At 38.1% G+C, this 14,103-nt stretch overlaps 1 long non-coding RNA gene across 1 annotated transcript; it reads left to right on the plus strand.

Moving 5' to 3' along the window:
- Window positions 1–11,970: 11,970 nt before the first annotated feature.
- On the plus strand, window positions 11,971–12,647 carry LOC122136906. The gene is made up of 3 exons (XR_006154392.1): window positions 11,971–12,093; window positions 12,174–12,242; window positions 12,364–12,647. It is a non-coding gene; the product is annotated as an uncharacterized LOC122136906 (long non-coding RNA).
- The last annotated feature ends 1,456 nt before the right edge of the window (window positions 12,648–14,103 follow it).

The following is a 14,103-nucleotide window of genomic DNA, read 5'->3' on the forward strand; positions in this document are numbered from 1 at the left end:
CTTGATCTGCATTTTGACTTAGTATATAATGAAAAACACATTTTTCCAAATTTCATGGCATATTAACAATTAAGCACAATCATATTTTGTTTGCTTCTTAAAACTTTGTTTCATAAGACAAAACAAAACAAAAAACACTTACATAAGCATACTTACAGCAGATAAATACAATAAAGTGCTGTTTTCTAGTACAAATACAACAGGAAAAACATTCGCATCAAATGTTAATTCAGCGGTAGAGTTACTCTAACGGGATACTGTACTTATTCGCAATCAAAAAAAACTACATTATTTGCATGTGCTTTAAAGCCTTGACAGTTAAGACACCGCGCATTGTGCGTACTGTTCTGACATGCACTTTTTCTAAACGCAGCATTCCCCCAATATGTGGTCTGGCTGCAGTCATACACCTTGCAGTCTCTCTGACTTGCACTCACTTAACACCTGCACTTTCATACAAGTGATTTCACTTGCAGTCTTTTTAAAATTCTTATTTATTACTACTATTATTTCCAGGATTGAATCTCTCAAAAATTTTACAACAGTAGCCAGGGTGGCGGAAGACAAGAAAAAAGAACGTCTTGGTTATATGTAACCCTCATTCCCTGATGGAGGGAACAGAGACGTTATGTCAGATGACAAATGGGGTCTCACTTGGGAGGCCAATCATCTTTAAGTTTAAGAGAAAACGACAATAAGAATTGGCTAGTGGATTTTGCATGCTGAGCGACTCCCGTGCCTACAGGTATATAAGGCGACAGCACGCATCCACAGGTTTTATGCTGAGGAGCCGAGAACGTGTCCCAGCAACAGCGAATAGTTCAAGGTTGTGGCATGGGGACATAACGCCCCATTCCCTCCATCAGAGAATGAGCCGCGCCTACGCAAATCTCAAGACGCTCCCTTATCTGTCTGTCACTAGTAGTTATGTCAAATGACATATGTGGTTCATGGAAAATGCCACAACCTGAACACGTCACAACCCTGTGGTGCTGCAATTGTTGACAAAAGCTAAGCTTAGGTTTACAAAAGCCTTCCCAAAGCCCCAGCGACAATTCACTGAACTTGGAAACAAAGGGGACCAAAAGGTGAGTACATCACTGCTGGAGAAGTCCATGCTGCTGTTCAGTCCACAAAACAGTTTTTGGAACTGATTTCAACCTTCAGTGAAAGATTGCTTCAAATCTTTCCTGTTTGTTCTTTCAGCCTGGGAAAACAATGAGGAAGTGAGCCCTAAGGTCACTACGGAGACCACATCCTACATGTAGGGAAGTGACATGTGGAGATACTGATATTGACTGACCCAGGGGCAGTACTACATATGGAATGGGTCTCTGAGGCAGGTCCTACCTCAGAGTAGGGATGGAAACACTGCCAGAAGAGGTTGAGAGAACTGTCATTCAAGGGAAGATACAGGTTTACCAAGAAGGAAACCTTACCATGGAAGAATACACATGGGATTACCCGTAAGGAATCAAGCCATATGGACACCTAGCCAAGTACAGGGGCTGGGCGACCTAGGCATGCTTACACCCCAGTTCTGGGCCTGGTGTCAGACTGCTCCACCAAGTGTGACTCCCGGGGGTGCTGGAGGATGCTTGACCTGGGTTTGCCAACAGGGGAATTCTACTAGTCAAGAGAAGAAAGTGTACTCGCATCCCAGTGAATGGCGCAGCAAGCGGACACTTGGCCGACAGATCTCTTCCATCCCACTGTTACCCAATACAAATGGAAAACCGTCTCCTAAACGAAGGTTTGTAAAACCTGCGATGGTGATAGCTGTCAGCCCAGCCCACAGCTTGGACAGATGTCTGCCAGAGAGGTCTTGTTTTGCCAGTGCCCAAGAGGATGCAACACTCTGGAGGGAGTGGATCTCACCCCTAGGGGGCACGTGCTCCCCTTTGGGATTCGTGGCGCCAAAGCAATAGCATCGACTATCCAGTGGACCAACCTCGTGCGTGGAGACATCCTTCGCCTTTCCTGCTGTCCCTCCACAGCCAGACAGGAGCTTCTCAGAGCTTCTGAATCTCTGGTCCAGTCCTCTATAGGTAACGCTCTTTATAGGACACAGCAATCGCCAGGCTGGATCTGCCTCCTCGGGGCAGTGCTTGCAGGTTCACCACCTGATCTCGGAGAGCAATGGTGGGAACCTTGGGCACGTATCCAGGCCGGGGTCTCAGGATAACGTGAGAGTAGGCCAGCCTGAACACAAGGCACTCTTCACTTACCGAAAATGCCAAAGGAAGTGAGCGTGATCAGGAGCGCTGTCTTAAGAGATAGGAACTTTAGCTCAACTGAATCAAGCAGCTCAAAGGGGCCTCTCTGAAGTCCAGCCAGGACAATAGAGAGATCCCAGGAGGGTATCAGGGGTGTCCTAGAAGCATTCAAAAAATGCGTTTTGAAGCATTTTCTCCTGATAACCCTGAAAAGAACTTAAATTACACTTTCAGTTTTGATCGTACAGATAAGAGCAATACATCAATCGAATCTGTAAAGGGTCTACTTTTATTTGTATCCACACATAATAACAACAAAACGTTGTGCATTTATAAAATAAAGAAAACAAACCGAGTGCGCTGTCTGCAGCCTTGGTCTGCGGTGATCTTCATTCGGAAACGTGTCATTAATGACTGTAATTCAGTAACACTCAACACAGAAGACTGAGAGATATATCCTATAGAAAGCTTTGACATGTTTACTTTTTAAACGGACTAAGTAAGTGCTACCAAAAACAGAATATTATGTGATAAAGTAATCCATTCGAAAAACCATGCTATATCTGCTCCTTTCACTCTTTCTTCATTATATCTAATGCGACACGGCCATGCTACCGAAAGCGCAGACTATTGTTAATATAATATTGAAGCTTCGTGGCGGGTAACTGCCCTCATCAGGAGCAAAACCCAAAGCAGCGCAGACTGTACTTCACGCTTTTTTAAATGTTACTGTTCACTTCGCGCTTGGCAGAATAAGAGACATAATTCATCTCAAGAAGACCGCTGAGAGGAGTAAGATTTGATTACTTCAGAAAGAAGAACGAAGCGGCTTGACCCAGCAGAGATAAACATGAGTAAAGTCTTTTGTTATTATTATCCTACTATGTAATAGATTTTCATATAACTTTTATTAATATTGTTATATTTTATATATATATATATATATATATATATATATATATATATATATATATATATATATATATATATATATATATCTTCTTATTTAGCACACAAGTGATGATAAATACACAATCATGTTAGAAAATGATGCTGTTCTTTCAATTATATAAAGCAAATCCATTCCTTTTCATATAATAATAATAATAATAATATACCTTGTTTTTTTTGAGTAGCAAATCAGAATATTAGGAATGATTTCTGAAAAGATTAATGATGACTGGAGTAATGATGCTAAACAAATTAGCTTTGAAAGTCAGCTTTTGATTGTTCCTACTAAACTGTTTAACTGGGGCACTCTTAAGTGAATCCTGCTATTTTGTGATAATTAAATATATTCTAAATAAACTACAAACCTAAAAATATATACATTTATTTTTTTAATCAATATTTTGTATTATTTTCACATCAACAATTTACAGAACCAGTATGAATTTTAAGGCAAACATTCTTTTTCAACCACTCTCCACCCCCATCCCATCCTCACTAGACAGAGCACTTAAATGAACCTCATTACAGGCATTGAGTTGGTGTAAAAAAAAAAAAAAAAAAAGACAAATGAAACACGAATAATAAAAAAAAACTAAAATACAAAAATTCATATATAACAATTCTGATAATAAAGAGATTAAAGTCAAGACGGGTTAAATTGTCACATCAGCATTTTCAATCAAAGTAACCCCGATTCTGATTTGGAGAAAAAATACCGTAGTTTAATTTGTCTAAAACAAACTTTTTAGAAACATTGTTTAGAAACATATTTCTAAAAAGGAACTTTCTGATGATCAAACTGTGGTTTTATCTAAAAGACTATCTTTTGTGCCTACTAGTGGTGTTAATTGTTTTGCTCTAAAATGTGGATCTTTTAAAAATGTTTTTAGACAAATGGAAATCCACGGGTATTTTTTTTCTCCAAATCAGAATCCGGCTTATCTGACCAACACCTGTAGACCTAAAAAAGTACTTTTTGCCCTCCACTGTGTCTACACCACACCATCTCATACTTTTTGTCGTTTGTGCTGAAACAAGAGGATGATGGAAGCTTGTTCGTTCTAGTAATAAAATTTCTCATAATCTTTCACTTATGGTACACTGAGAAAATAGTACTTTGCCGACAAAGTGAATAATGACCCCAAGTACATATAAAACCTGCTGATAAAGGCGGGGCTATTGTAATCCAAGATACGACAAATACCAACAACGAAATTCTTTTTTCACTACAATTAACAGAATATTAAGTATTTATAAAAACTTCCCAGTTATCCTACCAACATTTATCAATCTGAGATATTGTCATTTTAACAAATGCTAAAACAGAGGGTTGATATCTCAATTGGAGAGCTTAAATTTCTGTATTGTCAACATCCGATTAGACTTGCTTTATACTCTTCCTAAAATTCATAAGAGACTTATCGACCCTCCAGGTCGTCCATTGTGGCACATACTAATTCCTCTTATCTCCTTTATCACAGTATGTTGACTTTTATAAACCTTTGTCTATTATTCATACCGAATTTCACATTCGAGATTCTACTGACTTTATTAATAAGATTTCCGAAGTTATATGATTTAATCGGATATTTCTTTATTAATAACTTTGGACATAACAAGTCTATATACTAACATTTCACATGAAAAGGACTTATTGCCCTTAGACATTCTCTTCGTTACGCGAGGACTCTAGTCCACCATCAGACTTTATCATCAAGATGTCTTCGCATACCTTTGAAATATAATTATTTTAGTTTTGATAATGATTTCTTTCTTCTTCAGGATTAGTGGGACAGCAATGGGCCCTTTGAACCTTCACTCAACTATGCCAATCTATTTATGGGTCTTTTTTGAAGAGAGTTATGTATTGAATACAGAAAATAATCCTTTCTATTTAAAGATCATCAAATGGTATAGATCAGGGGTGCCCAACCCTGCTCCTGGCGATCGACTGTCCTGCAAAGTTTAGCTTCAACCTTAATCAAACACACCTGCCTTTAATTTTAGAGTGAACCTGAAGGCCTTTAATTAGTTGCTTCAAGTGTGTTTGATTAGGGGTTGAGCTGAACTTTGCGGGATTGTCGATCAGCCAGGAAGCCAGAGTTAGGCACCCCTGGTATATAGAGCCACATTGACTATATTTTCTGTATCTTTTTGGGTGTTGATCAATGAAGGAGGCTCGAGAATTTGTGACATTTGAATGAAAACTTGTTTGGACGACTCTGGATTTTACTTCTGAAATTAATTCGTCTAGAGTACACCTCCTGGATATGTGGATGCAGAAGAACGAAGGCATTTTATTCACTACTTTGTACACAAAAAAAAAGAACCGATCGTAACACACTTTTACCGCTACCAGTTTTCATCCCACTTTTTAAAAAAAGACTGCCTTAGAGTCAGCTCCTACAGACTGAGGAGGATTTGTTATTCTGATTCCATTTTATTGAGAAATCTAAAATCATGAAAAATAAATTTTGAACAGAGTAAGGTCCTTTAGATTGATTGATGAAGGATTTAATACAGCTTTTAAAAAAGACGCGTCTGAATTGCTAAAAAAGAAAACAAGAAAAACGAGAAAGTATTCTCTTTGCTTGTATTACAACATATTCACTCTAAGTCTTACATGATAAAAAATCTATTTTAAAAAAAACACTGGCATTTGTTGTCTCTGATTCGAGTTGAGCTGCTATTTTTAGACATCCTCCTTGATTGTATACAAACGCTTAGGAATTTAAAAGACAGTTTGGTACATGCTCTTTCAGAGCCGCTAGCCCTCGCGGGTATCCTAGAGTTTACTTAGTCCCATACAGAAGGGCACTATCGTTGGAATTGTGCTCAGTGTAATAATACTTTTAAACATCAACTTCTTTGTCATCCTAGAACGGGCAAAAATATAGCAGCATCAAATCTTGTGATTACTTGTGTTTCCACTCATGTAGTGTATTTGATCCTGTCCTTGTGGTATAGGCTATGGGAAAACGCCCATCAGTTGAAACAAAGAATTAGTGAACATAAGAGTTCGGAGAAGAAGAAAAGTACCCAACTCATCCAGTTGCGTACACTTTTACTTAAACGCTACACATGACATTTTTTCACTAACGAGGCAATAACAGCGCTGTTATTAGATGCACAGAGGTAGCCTAATTCACACAATCTCTCTCTCGCTTTCTCTCTCTGTCGCTCTCGCTCTCTTTCTAATAACTTTATTAATAACTGCATTAGAATGCTATCAACGGCTCAAGCCTCCATTACCAGCTTTTAAATGACGTTTTGGTACTAGCAAAAGAGCTGTTGGTTGAGACGCAGAAGAAATAGTCCTATTCACAGTAGCGATTTAAGTATAAAAACCGGACGAATCCGGTGTCATGGCTGCATCACAACCTCAGGTGTGCATTATTTTACTAATAATTCGATGACTTATTACACGGCTCGTGGAATACTTTATTCTGATTGGTCAGTCGCGACATTCCGAGTTATGTTATCTCTGGATAACAACCTGTAAAAGCTTATAACACAGGCTCATCCGGATAACAGCAGTCGGCGCTGTACTCTTGCTTAAACTATTTTTTTCTTGGTGGAAGCTTTGCGTTTGTTTAGCTAAAAAAATATTAAAACTTGATTCAAAATTGTGTACAATTGTTTAATTATGTCATCCTGGTATCGCGGACTCGCTCTCATTTCATACAAACGTAGCTGCTGCCATTTTGCTACGATTGTTTTGTACACTGTAATGGACTATAAAAGAACTAACTAACTGGTAAGGTTTTAAAACATTTTCGTCTTAATTCTTTTATTGATTTAATTATTTTGTGGTGAAATGTTGTGTAATGTGTGGTTTGACTGCACCGTTTCCCTTAAATGTCCGTTTAGTTTGAATTTGCCGCTTACTCACAACTGCTGTCTTCACGGAAGCTTTGCGTTCAAATATTTGAACTCAAATCAATATTTTACATCTAATTATTTACTTATGTGGCAAGTAGCCGTGTAATAAGCAGGATAATGTACATCCAGCCGGTTGTTCTCACAGAATAAACCCCTTCAGGCTGATACAAGACTGATCACCCTGTCAGGGTTTATTCTCCGAGAACAACCAGCTGGATGTACATTATCCCTTACGTAAATAACTTGTAAATGAATGAACAAAACATACACAAATTGTTACATATCACTTATTAGTCGCTTATGAATGTTTTGTAAATGATCAGTTCATTATTAACATTTCACTTAAAAATGACTTATAATTGAATGTTATTATAAAAGTGTTAACCGACTTACGTTCTCTCACTCTAACTGTAAACAAACCGCGTCATCAGCTCCAGTATCGCGCCCGTGCATCCGTTGTCATGCGACAGAGAGGTCGCGTTCTATAGACAGTTGTGAACGCGCTGACACCCGGTTGCCCAGGCTGTGGATTAAAGGTAATACTGTTGTAAGTAGTGTTCATTTTCTTGTACAGACCGATCATTTTCACTTCATATCGCCACAATCCACCGCCATTAACCACCTCTATTAATTATGTCTTTTTTTTATTTTCTCATAAAGTTTTTTTTTTTTTTCTCATAAACCGGCAGCCGCTGACTTGCATTTTATGAATCACCAAGGACAACGGTTTCAAATAAAAATCTTTAATGTTCTACTGGAGAAAAAAAGTCACCCACACCTTGGAAGACCTGAGGGTGAGTAAATTAACAGCAAATTTTCAAATCTATTCCTTTAAATGCAGAGTAAATTTCCCTACATGGTCAGTAAAAGTAATCAGCCAATACACGGGTGACTATGCACATTCACGTCACTCTAAAATGACGACACACCCAAGCAGCAGAACTGTACAAATGCTGGACATCCACACACACGCACCACAGTATTATCAACTAGAGATCGAGCGATAGTGGATTTTACAGATACCAATAGCTAGGTTGGACCACACTGGCCGATACCGATTAATCAACCAATAGTTTTTAAAATGGATACTGGATAACAGTACTAAACCATACTTTGTAAATGAATAAAAGTGTAGTATTAATATTAATTATTATATTGATCATTAAAGTTATTTCATAGTTTACTAATGTTAAAAGAAGAAACTTTAAAATTAAAAAATGAAGCCTATTAGTAATAGTAAATGTTGAAATGAAATGAACACACTCTAACAAGAAACACTACTTCTGCAGCTTTCATTAATGTTACAAATGGACTCTTATTGTTAAGTATTACCATTTCATTTCAACAGTCATGCTTAAAGATAGCCATCTGCATGATTATCTAATCAAAATATTTAAAAAATGTTGACACACTGTGCAAAAGCGCTGCGCTGCGTCTTTGAGAAGTCACAGTTATCACACACACCGGACGCGTCATGTTCAATTCAAGCAGCGGTCTAAAACAGTTTATATTTAATCACCAAACGGACATAAGTTTGCTTTAAGAATGAACTATGTGGCATAAATGAGTTTGAAGTTCAGTGTTTAAAAAAAACAGAGCAAAATGGAAAGAAAAAGCACAATCTATATAATAACTCTCTATATGAAGCATACAGTCTTTATTATAGCCACAGAAAGACAACCGTTTCACTGAAAAATGCACAATACATAATTTATAGCCCAGCGTGAAGTCATTATGTAAATTAAATACTATGATTTGGGACAAATATAATGTTTATTTAATGGAAAACTATGTGAATGGCGCTCTGTTCCGTGGCAGGATTTTTTGTCGGCTGCATTTAAATTTGCGTTTGAAGTTTCCCACTCTGTGCAGCGTGCAGGTGTCACATGCCAAAACAAACAACACGTGCTGTCAGTGATTTCTGCCTCTATGCTGTATAATGAAAGCAGACCATTCTCAGCCACTCCAGATGCAACACAGAAAACTATCGGCATGGTTTTTTCCCGACAACTGATAGTTCCGCAAATCAACTATGAGTGCCGATTAATCAGCAAAACCGATGAATCGGTTGACTTGTATTATTGCACCACGTACATCTTCATACCAATGTGCATGATACAATACTCATCAAATAATAAAGCACTCATTCCATGTCCCTGTACTCAGATTAAAAAGTAAACACGGCCAACAAAATAACTTGTGCTTGGTGTTAACTGTTAGCCCCTCATAGCACTCATAGTTGCAATCTTTTAAATGGTGCATAAAACTTTGCTGGCCTTTGTTAGCAAATTCAGTTTAGGTGTAGGTCTTCCTTTCTCAGTTATTCTCTTTTGTCTGCAAAAGAGCACCTTGAAAATGGTATTTTAGTAGATTGGCAACCAGATCTGGTGTAGGCTGTTATTTTCTTTTCATTGAATTTCACTTTCATACCTTGGAAATCCCTGACTAAAGGGGTGGTCTATGGCTGGGGGTAGCACTGGGCACGTCGCTAGACCCAGAGGGTGTGCTGTCATTGAACGTCAAAATTTGATTGGCTGATGATTCTTTCACTAATGCTCATAACAAATCAGATATGACTTCTTTCAACAAAAGGGTAGCACTATCTGTAGTGCTGGCCATAGACTTTTTTTATGTAGGATATTCCAGGTCAACCTCAACTAAACTAATCATAGGCAATTTGTGGACATTACACAAATGAAAATGATACCTAAATAATCAATAAAAACATTTTCAATATGATTTTATTTTTTATAGGGCCAGCAGAGAAGGCCCTGCTGCCCCTGATGGCCCACCACTGCTGTCAGACAACATCTTCAAGATGCTATAAACCGCAGGACTAGCAAATAAAATCTTGAACATACACAACTGTTTCATATTTTTTTTTGTGCTATGTTTTTTTTTTTTTTTTTTTTTTTTTTTTTTTTGAAAGTCTTTTATGGCAACCACAGTTTAATGTATGAAATGAATACAATTTAAAATAACTGTTTTCTATTTTAATATATTTAGAGAAGTAACTTATTTCTGTGTGTAACGAGGAGGCAGAATCAGAATCAAAATCCATTAGCATAATAATAAAAAATAAAAAACACACAGACACAAAACCAAAAAGAGGGTCAGTACCGTAAACCCAAACCAAACTCCAAAAAATCAACATGCACAAGGGGAATCCAAAAGGCAGAGACGAGTAGGCAGGGCGATCAGGTCAAACACTAACATCACACAAACCAGGCAGTAAATCCAATGGGGCAGTCCAAGAAGCAAGAATGTGAAAACAGGCAGAATCATACACAAACAGGCAGTCAGAATAATCACTGGGAAAAACGTTTGGTAAGGCAGGTAAACTGGCAATACATCGCAACGATTGAACACGCTGACTCAAAACAGGAAATGACAGTAGAAGCAGAGGGTGAGCGGTGAACAGTCAGTACTCAGGTGAGAGCTCCCTTTGCTGGCGTGGCGTTACAGAATCCCCCTCCCTACGAGTGCCTCCTGGCACTCAGCGCGGACGTCCCCGAGGTCGTGGCACTGGTCGATCGGGTCTGGCTCGACGAAAGTCCTCTGTGAGAGATGGATACAGAATGTCACTGACGGCTACCCATGACCTCTCCTCAGGTCCATAGCCCTCCCAGTCCACCAAATATTGGAGCTGACCCCCTCTCCTTCTAGAGTCCAGTAATTCATTGACCTTGTAGGCTGGCATTCCATCTACGTCCAGCGGCGGTGGTGGATCTTGAGTCTCATGATTGGGGTCAGCATCCAGGTGGACCGGTTTAGGCAGTGAAACATGGAAGGAGGGAGAGATACGGTAGTTAGCAGGAAGCTCTAATTGGTAAGTGACCTCATTTATTCTTACCTTTCTATAGATATATCTCTCATGTCTCTTTGTTGAGTATTTGCTGAGTTGCAGTTCTAAATGAAGATTACCGCAGACCAAGGCTGCAGACAGCGCACCCTGTTTTATTTATTTTGTAAATGCACAAAGTTTTGTTGTTATTATGCGTGTATACAAATAAAAGAAGACTTTTTACAGATTCAGTTGATGTGTTGCTCTTATCTGTACAATCAAAACTGAAAGTGTAATTTAAATTATTTTCTGTGTTATCAGGAGAAGATGCCACAAAACACGCATACGCATTAATCGAGGGTTAACTCTGGACTTCAAGCAACTTGGGCTATGAACTTCTCCACCCTCTCTCCAGACTCTAGGACCTTGGTTTCCAAATGAAATACAAAACATGCTCTCATTTGAAAAGAGGACTTTGGACCACTGGGCAACAGTCCAGTTCTTCTTCTCCTTAGCCCAGGTAAGACGCCTCTGACGTTGTCTGTGGTTCAGGAGTGGCTTAACAAGAGGAATACGACAACTGTAGCCAAATTCCTTGACACGTCTGTGTGTGGTGGCTCTTGATGCCTTGACCCCAGCCTCAGTCCATTCCTTGTGAAGTTCACTCAAGTTCTTGAATCAGTTTTGCTTGACAATCCTCATAAGGCTGCGGTTCTCTCGGTTGGTTGTGCATCTTTTTCTTCCACACCTTTTCCTTCCACTCAACTTTGTTAACATGCTTGGATACAGCACTCTGTGAACAGCCAGCTTCTTTGGCAATGAATGTTTTTGGCTTACCCTCCTTGTGAAGGGTGTCAATGGATATTTTCTGGATAACTGTCAGATCAGCAGTCTTCCCTATGATTGTGTAGCCTAGTGAACCAAACTGAGAAACCATTTTGAATGCTCAGGAAACCTTTGCAGGTGTTTTAAGTTGATTAGGTGATTGCCATGTCACCATATTTTAATTTGTTGAGATGATTGGTGGGTTTTTGTTAAATGTGAGCCAAAATCGTCACAATTAAAAGAACCAAAGACTTAAACTACTTCAGTCTGTGTGCACTGAATTTATTAAATACACAAGTTTCACAATTTGAGTTGAATTACTGAAATAAATGGACTTTTCCACGACAATCTAAATCATTGAGATGCACCTGTAGGGAAGGATTCTCCAACTCAAGTTGGTATTGATGGCGTTCCTCAAAGCAGTTTGGGAACCAGGTAAAATAAACAGATGACACTAATGCATTTTGTTAAATAATAATAATAATAATAATAATAATATATTTTAATTTTTTCAGCCTAACCACCCTAAACTGGGAAAATACTCCAGGAGCGTCAAGCCCAACAAATAACCATCCAGCCATAAGGTCAGTGACAAGTATAGGTTATTAGTGACATCTGTGCTGCATTCAGTAACAAATAGAAGAGTAAATACAAACAATTTTTCTTAATTTGTTGATATTAGGTTAAATAAAAAGTTTTTTTCAGACATTCATCTGAGGAGAAAGGATTGGGAAGAGTTACATCAAGGGCTTGCTGAACTTCAACGAGAAGTTATTTTGCAGCAGAAGAGGAAAGTGGAGTTGGAAATTTCTAAATTAGAAATGGAAAAGGAAAACTTGAATAAGCAGAACATAATACTCAACACAAAATTAACAAACTTGCTCAAGAGGTTTTAATAGCTTTACAGACAATAAGTGAACCATAACAAAAACCTTAATCTGTTAGAATATTTATTCAAATAATTTGCAATATACAGAAATACATACATACTAGCCTTCATAAATATTTATTTTCTCTTTATAATAATCAATTTTATAACAACGAGGATAGCCACTGTCCCCCAAAAGAAAGCCTTTGTGTGTTCCATCCTCAAACCTCTGATAACTGTTTCTTTCAGACAGCATGCATGCATCATGTGTACTGCAGGGCCACTCAACAGCAATATTTGTTATTTTGCTGTCTGGGTCACATATCATTTGTACATTTACAGAATGGAAGTTTTGTGGTTGACAAATCTTCATATTGGTCGGGGGCTTGAATTCGCACATGTGTTCCATCTATCACTCCGCAAACGTGTGCAAAATCAGCAACTGCAAAAAAACGCTAATACGTCCTGCTAATCTCTGGAAAGAAATTTGACACGTGTCAAGGGCTAAGGCCACTCAATGGACAGCTCTGCAGACAGTGGATTTGTGTGCTCTGAAGATGTTGCCAATGACAAACTGTAACGAACCGCAGGCAAAAAACCTCAAAGCAATCAAAACTTGAACCAGTGCTGAAAGTGCACAACTTTGTCGGGTTTGGTGCTCAATGTCAGGCATAAGTGTTGCTGTGAGACGAAAGACTGACTGATGGTCAAACCTTTATTCCCTCAATAACTGCACATCATTCATAGTCTCAAATGGATTATTTCGATCATTAAAAATGTGTGCCTAGGTACTCGCTCCTCTTCAATGAACATGAAATCAGCCATCGTGCTTGAGTAAAAGATGACTTAAGGGAGCTATTTTGGACCCTTAATTTTTTTTAAGGTGAAACGGTTACTAAGAACTTTGTAGCAATGCATAACAGAACTTAAGGGAACACTTAAGGGAAGTTAAGGCTGTCACTTAAGTAGTTCTCTTATTTGCTTAAGTAAACCCTTGGGTTTTTTTCCTGCAACCCATGTTTCACTGAGTACCCTTTACCTTATAATTAAGTGTTTTCTTATCTTAAAGGTTTTCATGCAACCGGACCCAGATATTTTTGTGGCGTACTGGCTGTTATCAGAAAAAAATCTTGTATTTTTATTATTTAAAAAAAATGGTATTATTACAATTAATTGCAAATGAATGTTTGGAAATGTAAACTGATATTACCCACTGACACACTACAGCAAAATAAATAAACTGACATAAAACCATATTTTAGCTTGTGAAAATACTAGTGTTCTAATAATTTTGGCCACCACTATAGGTCTATATCTGTATCTTAATATAATTTAGCCTATTTAAACATTTATAAATTTATCTATCTAGCTATTTTCTCATTTTTTTTCAGCAGGTACAGCCAGACAGAAAGATATTTGCCAAAGAGTTAGATAAAAGGCATATGCTGACATGGAAAAAGAGGTGAAGAAAGCAATTGAAGCTCAGCAGTATGCATCAACAACAGCAGACATATGGAGCGCCAACAACAAAAGTTTTTTGGGGGTGACTGTGCATTGGATCGATGCAGATACCTTGA

This window comes from Cyprinus carpio, chromosome B3, assembly GCF_018340385.1.
Source record: "Cyprinus carpio isolate SPL01 chromosome B3, ASM1834038v1, whole genome shotgun sequence".
Taxonomy (NCBI): domain Eukaryota; kingdom Metazoa; phylum Chordata; class Actinopteri; order Cypriniformes; family Cyprinidae; genus Cyprinus; species Cyprinus carpio.